Here is a 15614-nt window from a genome sequence, read left to right as displayed (position 1 = left end):
CCCGTTATATTAAAAACAGATAACATTTGTTCGCTGGTAGGGTAACGTGTAGCGTGACATGAACCCAAGATCCCGGTTGAGGCCGTCCTCATGGGTGCGAAACTTGGCTATCAATTTCTGCTCGACGATTTTGCGTTGTCGTGTGTCTCGAAGGCCGCCTTGGAGTACGCTTACCCGAAGGTCGGTGGATGAATGTCCATGACTGCTGAAGTGTTCCCCGACTGGGAGGGAACCCTCCTGTTTGGTGATTGTTGCGCAGTGTCCGTTCATCCGTTGTCGCAGCGTCTGCATGGTCTCGCCAATGTACCATGCTCTGGGGCATCCTTTCCTGCAACGTATGAGGTAGACAACGTTGGCCGAGTCACAGGAGTATGAACCGTGCACCTGGTGGGTGGTGTCCTCTCGTGTGATGGTGGTATCTGTGTCGATGATCTGGCATGTCTTGCAGAGGTTACCGTGGCAGGGTTGTGTGGTGTCGTGGACGCTGTTCTCTTGAAAGCTAGGTAATTTGCTGCGAACGATGGTCTGTTTGAGGTTGGGTGGCTGTTAAAAGGCGAGTAGTGGAGGTGTGGGGATGGCCATAGCGAGGTGTTCGTCGTCATTGATGACATGTTGAAGGCTGCGGAGAACATGGCGTAGTTTCTCCGCTCCGGGGAAGTACTGGACGACAAAGGGTACTCTGTTGGTTGCGTCCCGTGTTAGTCTCCTGAGGAGGTCTATGCGATTTTTTGCTGTGGCCCGTCGGAACTGTCGATCGATGAGTCGAGCGTCATATCCCGTTCTTACTAGGGCGTCTTTCAGCGTCTGTAGGTGTCCATCGCGTTCCTCCTCGTCTGAGCAGACCCTGTGTATTCGCAGGGCCTGTCCATAGGGGATGGCCTCTTTGACGTGGTTAGGGTGGAAGCTGGAAAAGTGGAGCATCGTGAGGTTGTCTGTGGGCTTGCGGTAGAGTGAGGTGCTGAGGTGCCCGTCTTTGATGGAGATTCGTGTGTCCAAGAAAGAAACTGATTCTGAGGAGTAGTCCATGGTGAGCTTGATGGTGGGATGGAACTTGTTGATATTATCGTGTAGTCTCTTTAGTGATTCCTTGCCGTGGGTCCATAGAAAGAAAATGTCGTCGATGTATCTGGTGTATAGTGTTGGTTGGAGGTCTTGTGCAGTGAAGAAGTCCTGCTCGAACTTGTGCATGAAAATGTTGGCGTATTGGGGTGCGAATTTGGTCCCCACCAGCGAACAAATGTTATCTGTTTTTAATATAACGGGTCAGTTGCTGTCTTTTCCATGTTTCTACCTCTCTATCTCTTTTTTTGTTTGTTGTTTTTTTTTGGTGATTTGTATATTCTGAGACCTTGCAGGTAACACCTGTCTGTCTGCACACTGATTGCCTTGGCAACGGGCAGTTGAAAAAACTGTCTGTAATCACCAAGCATTGTTCTGTGAATTATAAATGCGATTTCATTTCGAGGATTTCATTTCGTTCACCTGAGGAAGGAGGAAGCCTCCGAAAGCTTGTGAATTTAAAATAAAATTGCTGGACTATAACTTGGTGTTGTAAAATTGTTTACAATTGCCTTTATAACAGTAACTGCACTTCAAAAGGTCATTCATTGATTTGAAGCATTTTAGGTTGTCCTGAGATGGGTGCTACATAAATGCAAGTTTGTTCCTCTTTTGCCTGGAATTTAATGGGTTTTCTACATATTTCTGATTTAAACAGTGTGGAAACCTGTTGGGGGAGGGGGAGCGGGAGGGTTGAAGTTTCTGTTTGTCATCCAATACGTTTAATTCTGTACTTTATATTGTGGAACTGCTTTTTCATGAAGCATTTCTTCACGTGCCAGTTGCGCTGGAGTCCACCCCGTTTACGCTGAATTTCAAAGCCCTGGCTGCATTGGAGAAACAAGTACGTACACCCACACTCGTACACATGCAGTTGTTTGACCGTAATGATTGTGACTTTTAATTATCTGGTCACAGGTTCCCCCCACTCACACCTATGACCACTCTGTCAACCTCGTTACCTCACATTCTTCGCCACCTCCAAGGTCTCAATCATCGATATAGCTATCTGTGACCACTTCATCATTTTCCTGTCTACCTCCAATACCACTATCTTCAACCTTTGCTCCTGGATTTTTAAAAAAACTCAATACCCCCACATCCATCGCTCGCTCCTTCACCAATGCACTCTCTAACTCCTAATTCCCCTTCCTCCGGCTCTCTGCTCACCACAACACTGCTGCTATTGAGCTAAACATCTCCCTCATTTCTGATTTCAATGCCACCAAGTTACTGACCATCTCCCACTCAGCAAAATCTTGCTCCTACATGAGGATCATCTTAAAGGGCCCCTTCAAACCCCTTCCTATTCTACTTCCCTCTCTACCTTCACCTGTAACTCCAAGTGCAAAGAGCTCGTGGACTTTTTATCTTTCAAAAATTGAGCCCATCCGTGCAGCTGCCCCAGCCATCATCTTCCCTCGTCTTCTCCACCCACCCCCCCATTGCCTCTTAGTCACCTTGGCCCTGTCACCCTGCAGCTTCTTTATCATGTCCTAGCTCCCCTGCTGCAAGCAGAACCACCTCTTGATCCCATCCTCACACAACTCCTGATGACTCAATTGTTTTTGCTGCCCCTGGATCCTGCAGAATTTCTTAATAGCTCCCTTTGTTCAGGATCTGTTTCACTCTCATTCAAAACCATTCTCAGAAGGCCCACACATGATCTCTCTGTCCTTCAGCTACTGCCCCATCTGTAACTCCCCTTTCCTCTCTCAGGTCCTCGAACATGTCATTGCTTCCTAGTTCTGTGTTCACCTCTTCTACTTCCTGTTCAAATCGCTTCAGACCAGTTCCATCCCTGCTCACAGCATTGAGATAGCCCTGGTCAAAGACGCCAATGATATCCTCTTTGACCCCAGTGTGTTATCCCTCCTTGTCCTCCTCAGTCTCCCTGGCATTTAACACAGTTGACCACATCATCTTCCTCAGTGCCTGCTCCATAGGCCTACCATTGCATGGCTCCAATTAGAGCATCTTAAGCCATGGCTGCTGCTTCCACCCCTACATGGTCACCTCTAGAGTTCTGTGAGGATCCAGCCTTGCATCTCCTGTTCCTCCACCAGTATGCTGCCGCTCAGTGACATCATCTGATATTGAATTGTGGATGATTCAGAGTTTTCTCCAGTTGATAATCAGGAAGACCAAAGGCATAATTTTTGGCCGCTGTCACAAGATCTGCACCCTTGCTACTGACTTGATCATCCTCCCTGGTTACTCACTCAGGCTGCATGCAACCTCGACTCCCTGAAGCTTCAAACGCAATATCTCATCCATTGCCAAGGCCAATTACCTTTGCAGAGTTGCCCGATTCAATCCCTATTTCACCATATCCAGGCCATCGGCATCTCTCGGCTTGATTTCTCTAGCAACCTCCTTGGCAGCTTCCCAACCTCCACCCTTCATAAATTCTGAATTGTACAATACTCTGCTGCCTTCGTCGTCCTGTACTAAGTCCTGTTCACTCATCACACCTATTGTTGCTGACTTATGCTGGCTCCCTGTTCTCCCAACTGATCACATTTAAAATCCTGTTCCTTTTCTCATCTACAAATCCCTCCCCATTCATGTCTGCAGCCTTGCTTCCCCTCCCACGCCCTCCAGTCTTCTGACTCAAGCCATCTGTGCCTCCTTCACCTTTCGTGGCAGAGTCTTCAGCTGCCTTGGTCATATTCCAGGACAGTAAAACATAAACTGCAACAAACACAGATTTATTAGGACAAGTGTTCAACATAACTAAAGCTGCTATACAGGACTGCCGATGGTAATGTGACCAGTTTGGCTGTGATTATACTGTATCTGTGCATCGATTTGATTACAAATAAGCTATTTTAAAAAATATTTTCCACCCCCTCCTAAAAGAAAAATGAGCTGCTGAATGTTTTAAGCAAGACACATATCTGTAGTTTTATTAATCAGATATTCAAAGTACAGTGGCATCTTCATTCTCCCCCATAATGGGAGGGACATTCTGCCCCCTCCACTCCCAGCCTGTGGATAGTGGAAGTTGGTGGATAATTGAGAGCCTTTAAATTTTAGTCTTATTTGGTACAGCAATATCCAAAGACAGGAATAAATAAAATGCAAAGAACAAAAATAAAAATATGTAGTTTCTACGTCTCACTCGAGGCTTTGTCCTATTAAAAATCTGGTGGATAATTGGGAGGGTGGATAATTGAGGTTTGACCGTATGTGATGAGTAAGATAACAAAATTCAAGTGGTTATGGAAGCCATCATAGCTGCCAACGTTCAAGAACTGGCTTTTGCCGAGCTAGTTCTCCTTCCCTTTGACCTTGGTCATACATTGGCCTTTAATGGAGCATCTATTGTGAACTTGTCAGTCCTGTTAGTGTGGTCACTGTTTGAATTCTGGAATATGAAGAAACATTCTGTGGTTTCCCCCTCCCATTGAAGACTGCTGCTGGCCTACTCCCAACAACCGTCAATGGCGCATTGAACAGGAAGGGAGGATGTGGTCCATGGTGGCAGCCATATACAGTGATTTTAACTGTTCATGCAGTGGGACTTTCTCTGGAAGCTCCGCTGCTGCAGTTCTGTTCTGAACTGGTCGCTCACAGTGGAGATAATATGGCGAATATGTTGATAACCTGGGCGTGGATGCTGCCCTGTTGTAGGATTTACCCAGTCGTTCTGTCAACTTTGAAGTTAACTTGCTGACTCATTGGACCAGGGCATTTGAACACTGGTCCTTTCCATTGGCACTGCCCTGGGCCAATTCGCCAGGAGATGGGACTGAAATGAGGGGCAAATGTGGGCTTGTACATATCCTGCAAAGTAGGATGTTCATGGGATGAATTACTGGAATGTGTAAAATTGAGCATCATTAGAACACATACTAGTCCCAAACCAGCTCAGAATTCCTGTGCCTGTCCATACACTACTCTTTAATTCTGTACATAATACGGTACACATTTCACCATGGACATTGTTAGTGTAAGAAAAACTGTGCTCGATTGACATTTACTTAGTCATATGCTAGCAGCAAATCAACATAATTGGTTATGGAATGATTTACTCTGTTTGAAAAGCCAGAGCCACAGTGACCTTTCTGCTACACGCGTTATAGTGCAGTGGCGCCTTGATATATCTAAGTAAAATCTAGATCTATCCAAGTAATTTTGTGACTGCTTCTGGCCGAGCCCTGCTCTGGTGAGCTCTCCGGCAGGCCTCCTGCTCTCCCAGGCATTGTAGGTACCTGCACTGCGTTTAAAACTAGCCTGTCTTGCATGCTAGATATTCGGTGGCAATGCCCTGCATTACTCGCCAGTGCTGGTCTGCCGCTCTCCTCTCTTTGATTCCCAGTCAGCACCGCTGTTATCTTTGCTGCTGAGTTTGCCCTGTTTGAATTTGGCAGACCCAGCAGCGTAGGAAACTACTGCTCCCTCATTATCATTGGTAACGCAGTGGGATTTCTAAATTAAAACCGATAAGCCCAGTGCCTTAGAAAGGAACCATGTTGACCATTCCATGTTCTAATGGGATCACAGGGCGAAAAGTACCAGACCAGTGCTAGGGGAGGCCACCACAGAATTTCCAGTGCTGGAGTCGTGACAGTTTTAAACATTACAGGTCCACTGAGCAGTCTGGAAGAACATTAAGGCTGCCTAGGTAGTTGAGGAGCAGACATGTTGATGCATCAAAGCCTTGATTTACTCAAGTTTTCACCTGTCTCTTTGGATTTCACTATATCAAGACTCCACTGGGTATCTCTTTCGGGAGCTGGATGAAAGGATTTGATGAGGGTGGATACAGAGAAACTATTTCTTCTGGTGGAGGAGTCCAGAACAAGGGAGCATCACCTTAAAATTAGAGCTAGGCCGTTCAAGCGTGGTGTCAGAGAGCACTTCACACAAAGGGTAGTGGAAATCTGGAACTGTTTTCCCCTCCCTGCGCCCCCTCCCCCCACCAACAAAAAAAAATGCTGTTGAGGCTGGAGGTCAGTTGAAAATTTAAAAACTGAGCTTGATAGATTTTTGTTAGGCAAGGGTTACGGAACCAAGGCGGGTAGTTGGAGTTAAGATTCAGATAAGCCATGATCTAATTGAATGGCAGAACAGGCTCGAGAGGCTGAATGGCCTCCTCCTGTTCCTAGGAAACAGGATGGGAGGGGAGGGATTCTGACTTCCATACTCCTGATAAAATAATACTGCTGCAGTTAACCTGGAGAGCAGAAGGAACTTTGCAGAGATCCATACTTGGGGATTTATGCTGCAGTAACTTTTTGAACCTACTTGTCTGCAGTGCTGGATCTCGACCAGACCCAAATCAAATCCATTTTGGCTCACAAGTACATCATGAGGGAATGAAAAGTCCTTGTAAGTTGTTTTTTTTTTTTGTTCATTGTTTTCTCTGTCCGACACATTGGGACATGTTAATTTTCCAACGTGGCCAAATTTAGCAATGACCGCCCCCCAATATATTTTTATTTATGTACAATATCCCTATGTAAAATGGAGGTATAGAGGATTTTCTTTGAAAGCTATAGTCTCCCCTGTTCAGGGAGAAATGTTCTGAGCAGGTAGTTGCTTATAAACGGTACACTCAGAAAAGGCAGGTCAGCTACTATGCCCGATTAATATACCCTTCATCCCTCGCCCTTCCCTGATCCTGAAAACATTTAAAGTACCGTCCCAATATATGCACAATTAGATCAACACTCACTATATCAAATGCACGTCCCTGCAAATGTAGTTTAAACAAAATGTGCAACAACTTCAATATTATGATAAGCGACTTGCGCACCTTGTGAATAGGCTGGTGCTGCAGCAGATATCCAGCTGATCCCAGCCTCCACTTAGAATTGTACTGACTATGCTGTCGATCTGCAATCTTCATTTGGATGTGGGCCAAACCCCTTTTCCCAGGAACAGGTAGTAATGAGTTGTTTCTCTTTGCCCTTCCTGGATGATGCATGTGTACATTTGGAGGCAAACTGCAAGAGAAGGCCTCTCGGGGACTGTCAGACAGATCCTGGATCTCTGAGCTGCTTGCCTGCTGCATTTAAATTACAGGGATGTCTGTGGATGCAGGCCGACGCTGGCAGCATTACTGTTATGTAAGCGAGGTGCACAAACGGTGCAGGAACCCAGCTCTGGGGGAGGTTTTGCCTCACTGCCTCACTGCATTGATGCCTCTGGCATTGCCGTGTGCCATTTTGCGCCGGCCGTTGCTAGGCTGAACTCTGTCAGCCTACACAGGCCGGCAATTCTGTTTTTCCACTGCTAACCTGCGTAGAACTTCTCCCATTGTTGTGGCCTGAACTTTAATTGAAATTGCAAATTTTGAACAATTGGAGTTATTTATGTTGCTCTTTGCATTCTGTGGAATGCACCCCAAGGGGTAAATGCATAGATTGTAGACTGGGTGCAGGGAATTCTACAATTTAAACAGCACCAATTGCTAGGCTTTCTCTCTGACGGGTTAAAGGCGTAAGTATCGCTTTGTCTAACGCTGGTTCTGCGTTGGACTTAGTAGAAAAGGGAAAGATTTCAAGATAGTTTCCCGCAGCAATCCCCAACCAGGAAGCAGGAGATACTTGTGTTATAGTCACTGTTCCCAAGATGCTTCTGCTTCATGATGACTGAATCACCCATCAGGTTTGAAGGGGCAAAAGAAGGACCACTAACCATGGTTTGGGTTTAATGAAGACAACTTTGAAGCAATGAAGAAGGAATTGGCTGGAATATGGTGGGAGAAGTTATTAGCTGGTAGATCTATTCAGGAAGGTAATTAATCGATTTCTCTAACCATACTTCTGTGGTGATTTATCCATAGTCTGAGGCCTTGAATTTCCTGGTTGGTAATGGATGTGGAAAAAAGGCAGGGAATGGGATTAAAAAGAAAAAATTTGCTATGGCTAACAAAAATGGTGGAGCTAGCTCGATGGGCCAACTTGTGTTTCCAAAACTTGCAGGCCTAGCGTACTCAGCAACAACCCTAATGTAAATTTGCTGGATTCGTTAAATCCTGATGCCAAGACGACAGGGCCAAATCCAACAAATTTGGAATGGGTTTGGTGCCAGGCGCACAAGACCCGCTGGTCGGGATACGTCAGTGCAGGCGCCCTCTGAGGCCAACGGAAAAGCAACACTAGCGGCTGCTGCCTGTGGGCAGCAGCAATATGGCTAGTCTCAGTTTGTCCCTCTGCAGGAGGGGGAGGTGGAGGGTGGGGGAGAGCGGTATACTGTAACCAGATGAAAAGAAAATGTAATGGTGAGTTTAAATGGATTTCCTTTTAACTATGAAACTTTATTGGGTGGGAGAGGAGGAAAGAATTATTCATTGGCAGCTGTAAGTAAAGGCTGCAGTAATCTCTGAAAAACTGCTCAGCCTCTGGGACTCTGCTGATGTTGATAAGTACACAGTTCTGCACCCAAAGTGACTCCCCTCGTGTGGAGATGAGCACTATCTACGAATGCAGGACACTGAACATGATGGGGAGGAAGTCTGACGTCCAAAGTTCTGAGCAGAACCCATGTTTGTTGATGGTTTAAGTGCAGATAATCAGCGATCTGATATGAAGGAGTACTGACGCTGCCAACATCAGCTTTTCCCTCTCCCACCCCAACCCCAGTGAAGTTTTTGTAAATGAAAGTAAATCCATTTCAACAGTCATTGCATTTTCTTCTTATTCAGTTTGTGTTACCTAAAATTGAAAAAAAAAATTGGAAGTACACAAGCAGGTATGTCAGCATCTGAAGTGAGAAAACAGGGCCAAGTTTTGGGTGTAAACCCAAAGCATTAACCTGCCGTTTCTTTTTACAGATGCCAACAGATCTGCTTTGCATTTTCCATTTTTAACCCCCTCTTTATCCATGTATGGTGTTAGTTATTTTTTTCCCCTTCCTCCTGGCGACAGCCTACTTGACACTGGTGATGCTTGTCCATTAGAGGAAGCCCATAATGCAGTGTCGGCTGAGTGTGGAGTTCAAATTCTGAACTTGTTAATAGCCAATTATTGTGTCGTAATTCATGAGCCATTGAGCATCCATCGGGTGTGTGCCGTTGTTTAAAATGTACTTGCCTGCAGAATGGCCGTTTTCAAACGATCAGAAGTTTGAATCTGTGCTCAAACATTTTATCGCCAATCTTATTGCCTTTGTATTACACAGCTACTGCTGTAACCAGTTATTATAGCCTATGGGTCCTAGTCTTGCAGATTCCACAACACTGAAAGGACCCCAAAAATGTATGCGCAGTTGTTTTTAAGTTGTGATGTGTTGCTTTTATTTTCTGCTGACTGGACCTTTCCCTGTTTCGTCAGCAGGCAGCCAGACCAGATCACGGCTCTTTCCTCCGGTGGCAGTGTTTTCATAAAGGGAACTGGAGGCGGTGCCACTTTGTTTACAGCGCTACTGCTGACACCAGGGCTGCCAACACCACCACTAATGTGAATTAAAAGACCACAGAATGTGCTTCACCAATGGCCTTTTGTAAATTTTAAGTTCACCTCTGGCTAGTAAAACTGCATCGTTCCACCCTGAATTGGAATCCATACCTCAAAGTTGTTGCAATGACAATTTAAGGTGGCCCATAGAGTTTGGAATCGAGGCCTCCAAGGGTGCCTTGATACATCGTACTGCTCCTCGGGTTAATTCTCTTGACTGAGTAGCTGGCATGTTGTTTGACATAAGCTGCTGTAACGTTGCTCAAGACCTGTGCTCGTGCCACTGGCACCAGATGGCCAGGTCTGCACCGCAGGCAGCAAGCTGCAAATGTACTGAGTTTCCCACCAGCCTGAGAGGCCGATGTATTGGGAACAAACTGCAGCAGTACACATCCCACACAATATAAAAACAACTGTGGGACAGTGTATTGGATAGAAATTACAATGATCGTTGTTCCTAGGGGTTAACATAATGCAGAGAGGCACAGCACGTGTGTAAAACGTCGTTCAAATCGTAAGTTCTACCCTTTGATATTTCTTCCAGCTTTGCTTCCTGATGGCAGTAGTATGACCTTTGACATTGTAGTGCTGAAAACCAGCAGAAAACCTTTTGGTTGTCATCTGCTTACGGTATTTGTCTTGTTCGCAGATTCGTGATGTTGTCATACCTGAAATTGTTTCCATGTTGTGGATCCATGAAAGAGGGAAATGATGATGATGGTGGGGGGGGCGAGGAGGAGAAAAAAGGCTGCATTTTCCTAATTCTTTTATTGTTATTTTGGTTTGATTGAGTAACAGGAAGAGGGAGTGGACAGAAGAGACATTGGAATTTGCACAAGAGACGCATGAATCAGCAGATAGTCCCCAGCAGACCAATGGAGGGAATAAGGATTAGCAAGCATTCCCAACATGCTTTTCTGAGAAATCTCAAAGTATTCTTGTGTAGTCCTTTCCTCGTCGCTCCATAAGTGGTGGCAGCCTTCGGTTACTTGGCTCATGGATACGTTGATAGGATGAGATGCATTAAGGTGGGAGGAGGCTCACGTGGAGCCTAAACACTGGCATTGACCTGTTGGGCCGAATGGCCTGTCTCTCTGCTGTAAATTCTATGTAAGTTGTCATTCTTGACATGTGACCGAGACGCTGAGTGTCAGCACACCATTTAATATGAGAGAGTGTCATAGTGGAACACTTGCTGCTCTTGCCTGACATCTCTACAATACTTTCCAGCAGTGGTCACTAGGCAACCTTGGATTGTTTTTTTGTTTTTCTTTTTCTTGCCCAGGCTGATAAGCTGATTATAGTGTCTCTACTCCTGACCTAGCTGAGATCAGCTAACTTGGGACTGAGCCTGGGATTCTGTGTGGCTTAGTACTGCACTGGTTGTCGTACCTACCCACTGAGCCACTGGAGCCCTCCTGTATTCTTTCTGAAGAATTTGAGCATATGCCGTGAAGGATTTGAATTCAGACAAGCAACATTCTACAGCATTTGCCATTATTTCCTCCCACTTTCCTAAAACAAAAGGTGCCACGTGATTTCCTGTGTGACTGCCATGCTGTACCTGCGCTGTCGGGCGTGCAAGAGTACATGAAGTTTGGCTCAGCTGACAATTTTATTTCAGTAGTGTGTTTTCCCTTTCCGTGCTCTGTGCAGCCCAGCTGCTGAGGTCAGGGAGTCATATTTTAGAGCGCACCTCATGTTCTAACTTGTTTCCCAGTGTGACCGCTCACAAGGGGTTTACTGTGCAGAAAACCCTTCAAAGATTTTATTTATGATTCAAATAATCTGCAGGAATTTTGACAATGCACAGTCATTCTGCCTTATACTTAAAGGAATTATTTTGGCTCATTTTAACTTCATTTTTCCCTCTTCCTCCTTCCACTTTCCTCTTCAATGTCGTATGCTAGTCCCAGAGTAGGAGGGAGGCAAATAACCTGCTTCCAGCTCATTGCAGGTGCCTCTCAAACTAACCACTAGGAGGCGGGTGAGCATTTGCTGGGATTACACTCTCCAGCTGCCCTTCCCTTCCAAGTAGACAGACTTGCTTGCAAGGGTCATTTACTGTCGCTTTTGATTGGGTACGATATTGGCGAAAACAGAGGTGAAAAATTCTTTCTGGGAAGAGTTCAAAAGTCACCACTAGGGCCAGTTAAATAATGGAATTGCTTCAAATTATCACCAAAAAATTGACTCGGCACTGTCAAAGTAACGCTGAGAGCTTGAAGCAATGCTTAGTCGCAGCAGCTTACTCTGTCAAATACAATGGTGCCCTTCCTACAAGTCTCTCAGTAGAGAGGGCAATAAACTTTAGATGTGAAGGTGGCTGGGACAGTTAACCATTGCTGCTGAGTAAGGTTTGACTAACTGGTATTAACATTGAGATGGACAATTTAATTGCACTACAAGTCTGTCCCAATGGACTAGCTCTGCATGAGTTATACCTTCAGACATGCACTGGTGGTCAACAAACACATCGAGACAAAAACAATTTCATTTACAGGCAACGTAGTTAAATTAAATGTTGGATCTCAATGATGAATTTTAACAGAGAAAGTCACTGATAGCTCCTTCCTGAATGGTCTGTAGTGGGAGGCAGTGATCTGAAATTTCTCTCGCTCCAGCAACGAGAGGCTAAACAGGTTACTGTGGACCAGACCAGTGTCTGTACAGTGTGCCCGGTTGATATTCTCCACAGCCAACTATATATTACTGTTCATTTCATCCATCACAGGATTATTGGTGTCAGTTGGAGTCACTTCATAGGTGCTTCATGCACAGCGTCACAAGAAGCAAAAATACCACCAGCAAGGAAGGTTCAGCCATGAATGTCATTTGTGTGTGTTTGTGTGTGTGTCTGTGTGTGTGTGTGCTCAGTGATGGGATTTACAAAGTATATTGGCTCAGGTTTTCACTGAAATGAGAGAAAGTGTGTTTCCTGTTAATACGTGCAGCCAGTGATGCCTTTATAAAATAGACAGTAGTTTCCCTATGTTCAAATGACTGCAATAAAAGTGCTTTGATTATTAATACTGCTTCACAAAGGAAACAAAAAATCCTATTCATGTGTTAAAAATCACAGTACATTGACACTGTTATATATACAGCTGATTAATAACCATATATTCAGAAATAAGAAAGCTGGTGATTTACCGTTCAACCTTTTGCAGGATATCAAGGGTCAAAAGTAACTAAATAAACCTATGGCCATTGGACACGCTAAACGGGAATTGTAGTGTTGTGTGTGATCAAAGGGTACGTGTAGTTTTGAAAACTAAATGGAAAAAGTCTCGTAATTAACGACAATTTCTCCGCGCCTACAGTTGTATCTCAGTTGTGAATTCCTTGACAAGCAACGCTCACGAAGGACGTGGATCGCATTAACAAGTTAGCATCAGCACTGCCATTAACATAAACACGCACGCACTCACACACAGCACCTCCAAGAAAAGTGGATGGTTGAGTGCATCCAATACTGTTAACATCTTGCAGGGTTAAAGATCATTTCACTGTTCCCAAGGCTGCTTCCTGGACATATATTTAACAGGTTCCAATTGATAGCATATGCAAGACTGCTATACAGAACACTGCTTGTACATTCTTTTAAAAATGGAAACAGCACAAAAGTCACCAAATTGTATCTCCAAAAGCCCAAAAACAGGAGCTGTTTGAACACTTGAATTAATCTCCAGGTTAGTCACTTGAAACTCTGAATAGTTTGGGACAGGGATACTCACTAATATTTTACTGGCAGCCATATTGCTGCATGTAATTTACCCATAGGTCTTCATTCTTCCCACATTTAGCCATTTACCAAATCTGTTTCTCCCCTTAAGCAGATTTGCAGTGCTGAGAACTATTGGCAGCAGCTCTGAAAGTGGTGATGTGGATTGTTCTTTTTTAATGTGCTTTTATTATTTTTGAGGTTTCTTTTCCTGCACGTTCTTGCATGTTTTAGGTTTTGTTTCGTGTCATGTTGTGTATTCCTTTCTTTGTGACTGAAGTTGGATAACAGCACTGTTACTTGTTCATGTAATCAATCTGGTGACAGTTTAAAATGGTGCCGCACTGATGTTAGTGCACTGCTACTGAGGTCATGCTTGTTGTATAAATCATTTTATATTTATTTCCACCTGCCCACTAATTAATTAGTGATGGAAAACACGCATTCCTTCTAATTCCCCCATTACCTCCATGCAGTGCCAAATACTGTTTCCGTGGCCCTCTACTGCATTATGCAGAGTTGCCGTTCCGTGGTTAGTTTACATTGTTGATGGCCAGCTGTATCCAAACTAGAGACCGTGGCACCTAGAACATTTGGACAGCAGAGTTATCCTTTCTGGTCATTCCTAGTAACCTTCGCAGACAAAATCGCCATTGTTTCGGGGGGGGGGGAAAAATCCATGTTTTAAATAATGCTGTTCTGTTGCTCATGTTGCTTATTAACTCCTTTAGTAGAAATTGTTAATCTTTTGGCATTAATTTCTGAGTAAATATAATTTTGATATTAATTGTTCCTTTGCTAATAGACATTTTACGTTACAACAATTCTCAAACTGAACAGGAAGATTAGTAGCAAATATTCAGAGCATTTAGTTTTGATGCTGTTCAATATATTTTTAAATATATGTAATGAAACTAGTTTTGCTTTTGGGGCTGGTGTACAAAGATTGGTGATTGTTTTGCAGGTAAATAATTTGGTAGCAATTCAATAAACTTGACCAGGCCTGTGAGGTACTGAAGGGTTGTCGTGTGCAGTGATGATTTAGCTTCTGGAATGTAGGTCCTTTCGGGCCAGGAGAAAGGTAACTTTGTGTAAACTAAGTTGTAAATTGTAGCAGCTGAGCAGGGTATTTAGTTGACAAGTTCCAGTTCTTTTACGGTTTAATAGAGGTAGGAGAGGAGATCCTTGAGTGTGTCTGTGCACCCTAATTGAGGGTGCACAGACTAATTGAGGGCACCTAGAGAATTAGTCCAATAAAATAGTTAAGGACATGGATACCAAGTGTCAAATGTGTCCTGAGTGGTGGTGATGTAAACACTCAAGATTACATTAATGGTGCAGTTACTATATGGGAATGTGTCAACATGGGGCTAATGTGTTTAATTGGTGAGGAAATTGATGATTGAAGATAAGGACTGAGGGAATAAAGAAATTAAACAGTATCAAAAAAATAAACTATGGTGTTAGGTAAAGGGTATATCGGTTCAAACTGATGAAGGGCAAATCCAGGACTAATGTCTGGAAAGAACACCTGGAATAGAGCTCAGGAAAAGTAATAATTTAGGCATTCAAGCGCCTGTTGGATGCTGTGATTGGGTAGGGGAAATAGGCTGTAGATTTTTCTTTTTGAATAGATAGGAGAATGGCCTCGCTAACTATATCCATCTTGAGTCTATTTGTCCAAGTTGGTAGGTTGTGGTTGTCGATGGGTGTAATTGGGAGAAGACTGAGTGAGTCATAAGCCATCTGTGTCAGCAAGTTTGCCTCAAGGCAGACAAATACCGACGGAAATGAATCTCAGCAACAAACTTATTTGCCTTTCCCTGGATCTAAATTGCAATGAGTAGGCTTGCTGTTGAGATTATGCTGAAGAAATCCTGTAACAGTCAGGGATGAAAATTCATTGTAATTTTTAGGTTACTAAGACATCTTTTTGTATTTCCCAGCCCCTCCCTTTTCCTTTCCTGAAGGCGATGATTCATGCTGGAGTCTGGCTCTATGGAGGCCAGCAACAGTCTGCTACCTTGCTTAAGTAGCCATTCTTCTTTTACAAGTCTCATCAGTGAATGTCAGCGGGCTATTTGGCCATAGTGGTCATATCAGCTGAGCCCAGTCCTATCCTCACCTGCTGTTCACATGGACACTTTTCAGTGAGAGTCAGTGGATCCTAGTCAAGAGCAGGAATCCTGGCTGTTTCATGTTGCTTCCTTCTCTAGCACAGGGATACTGGGCCTAATTGTTCCACCCCTGTTGAGATCAGAAATCCTAGGTCAGACCTGGAACCTTTTTTGTCTGTATGAGGTTACCAGAATATGGAAACTAATTTCACACAGAAGCCCAGTTTGATATCAAAGTTCACCACAGAACAAGTGGACTATGATTTACATCAATTTGCACAACTAGTCTTTTATCATTTACTCTTG

At 44.2% G+C, this 15614-nt stretch overlaps 1 protein-coding gene across 5 annotated transcripts in view; it reads left to right on the top strand.

Annotated features, from left to right (window-relative positions):
• actn1 (actinin, alpha 1) overlaps positions 1 to 15614 on the top strand; it is a 164157-nt gene that overhangs the window by 83896 nt on the left and 64647 nt on the right. The gene's annotated exons all lie outside the window — the stretch shown is intronic.

This window comes from Heptranchias perlo, chromosome 10, assembly GCF_035084215.1.
Source record: "Heptranchias perlo isolate sHepPer1 chromosome 10, sHepPer1.hap1, whole genome shotgun sequence".
In the NCBI taxonomy this organism is placed as follows: Eukaryota; Metazoa; Chordata; class Chondrichthyes; order Hexanchiformes; family Hexanchidae; genus Heptranchias; species Heptranchias perlo.
Note: the sequence above shows the minus strand (reverse complement) of the source record. Positions and strands in the feature narration are given on the sequence as shown.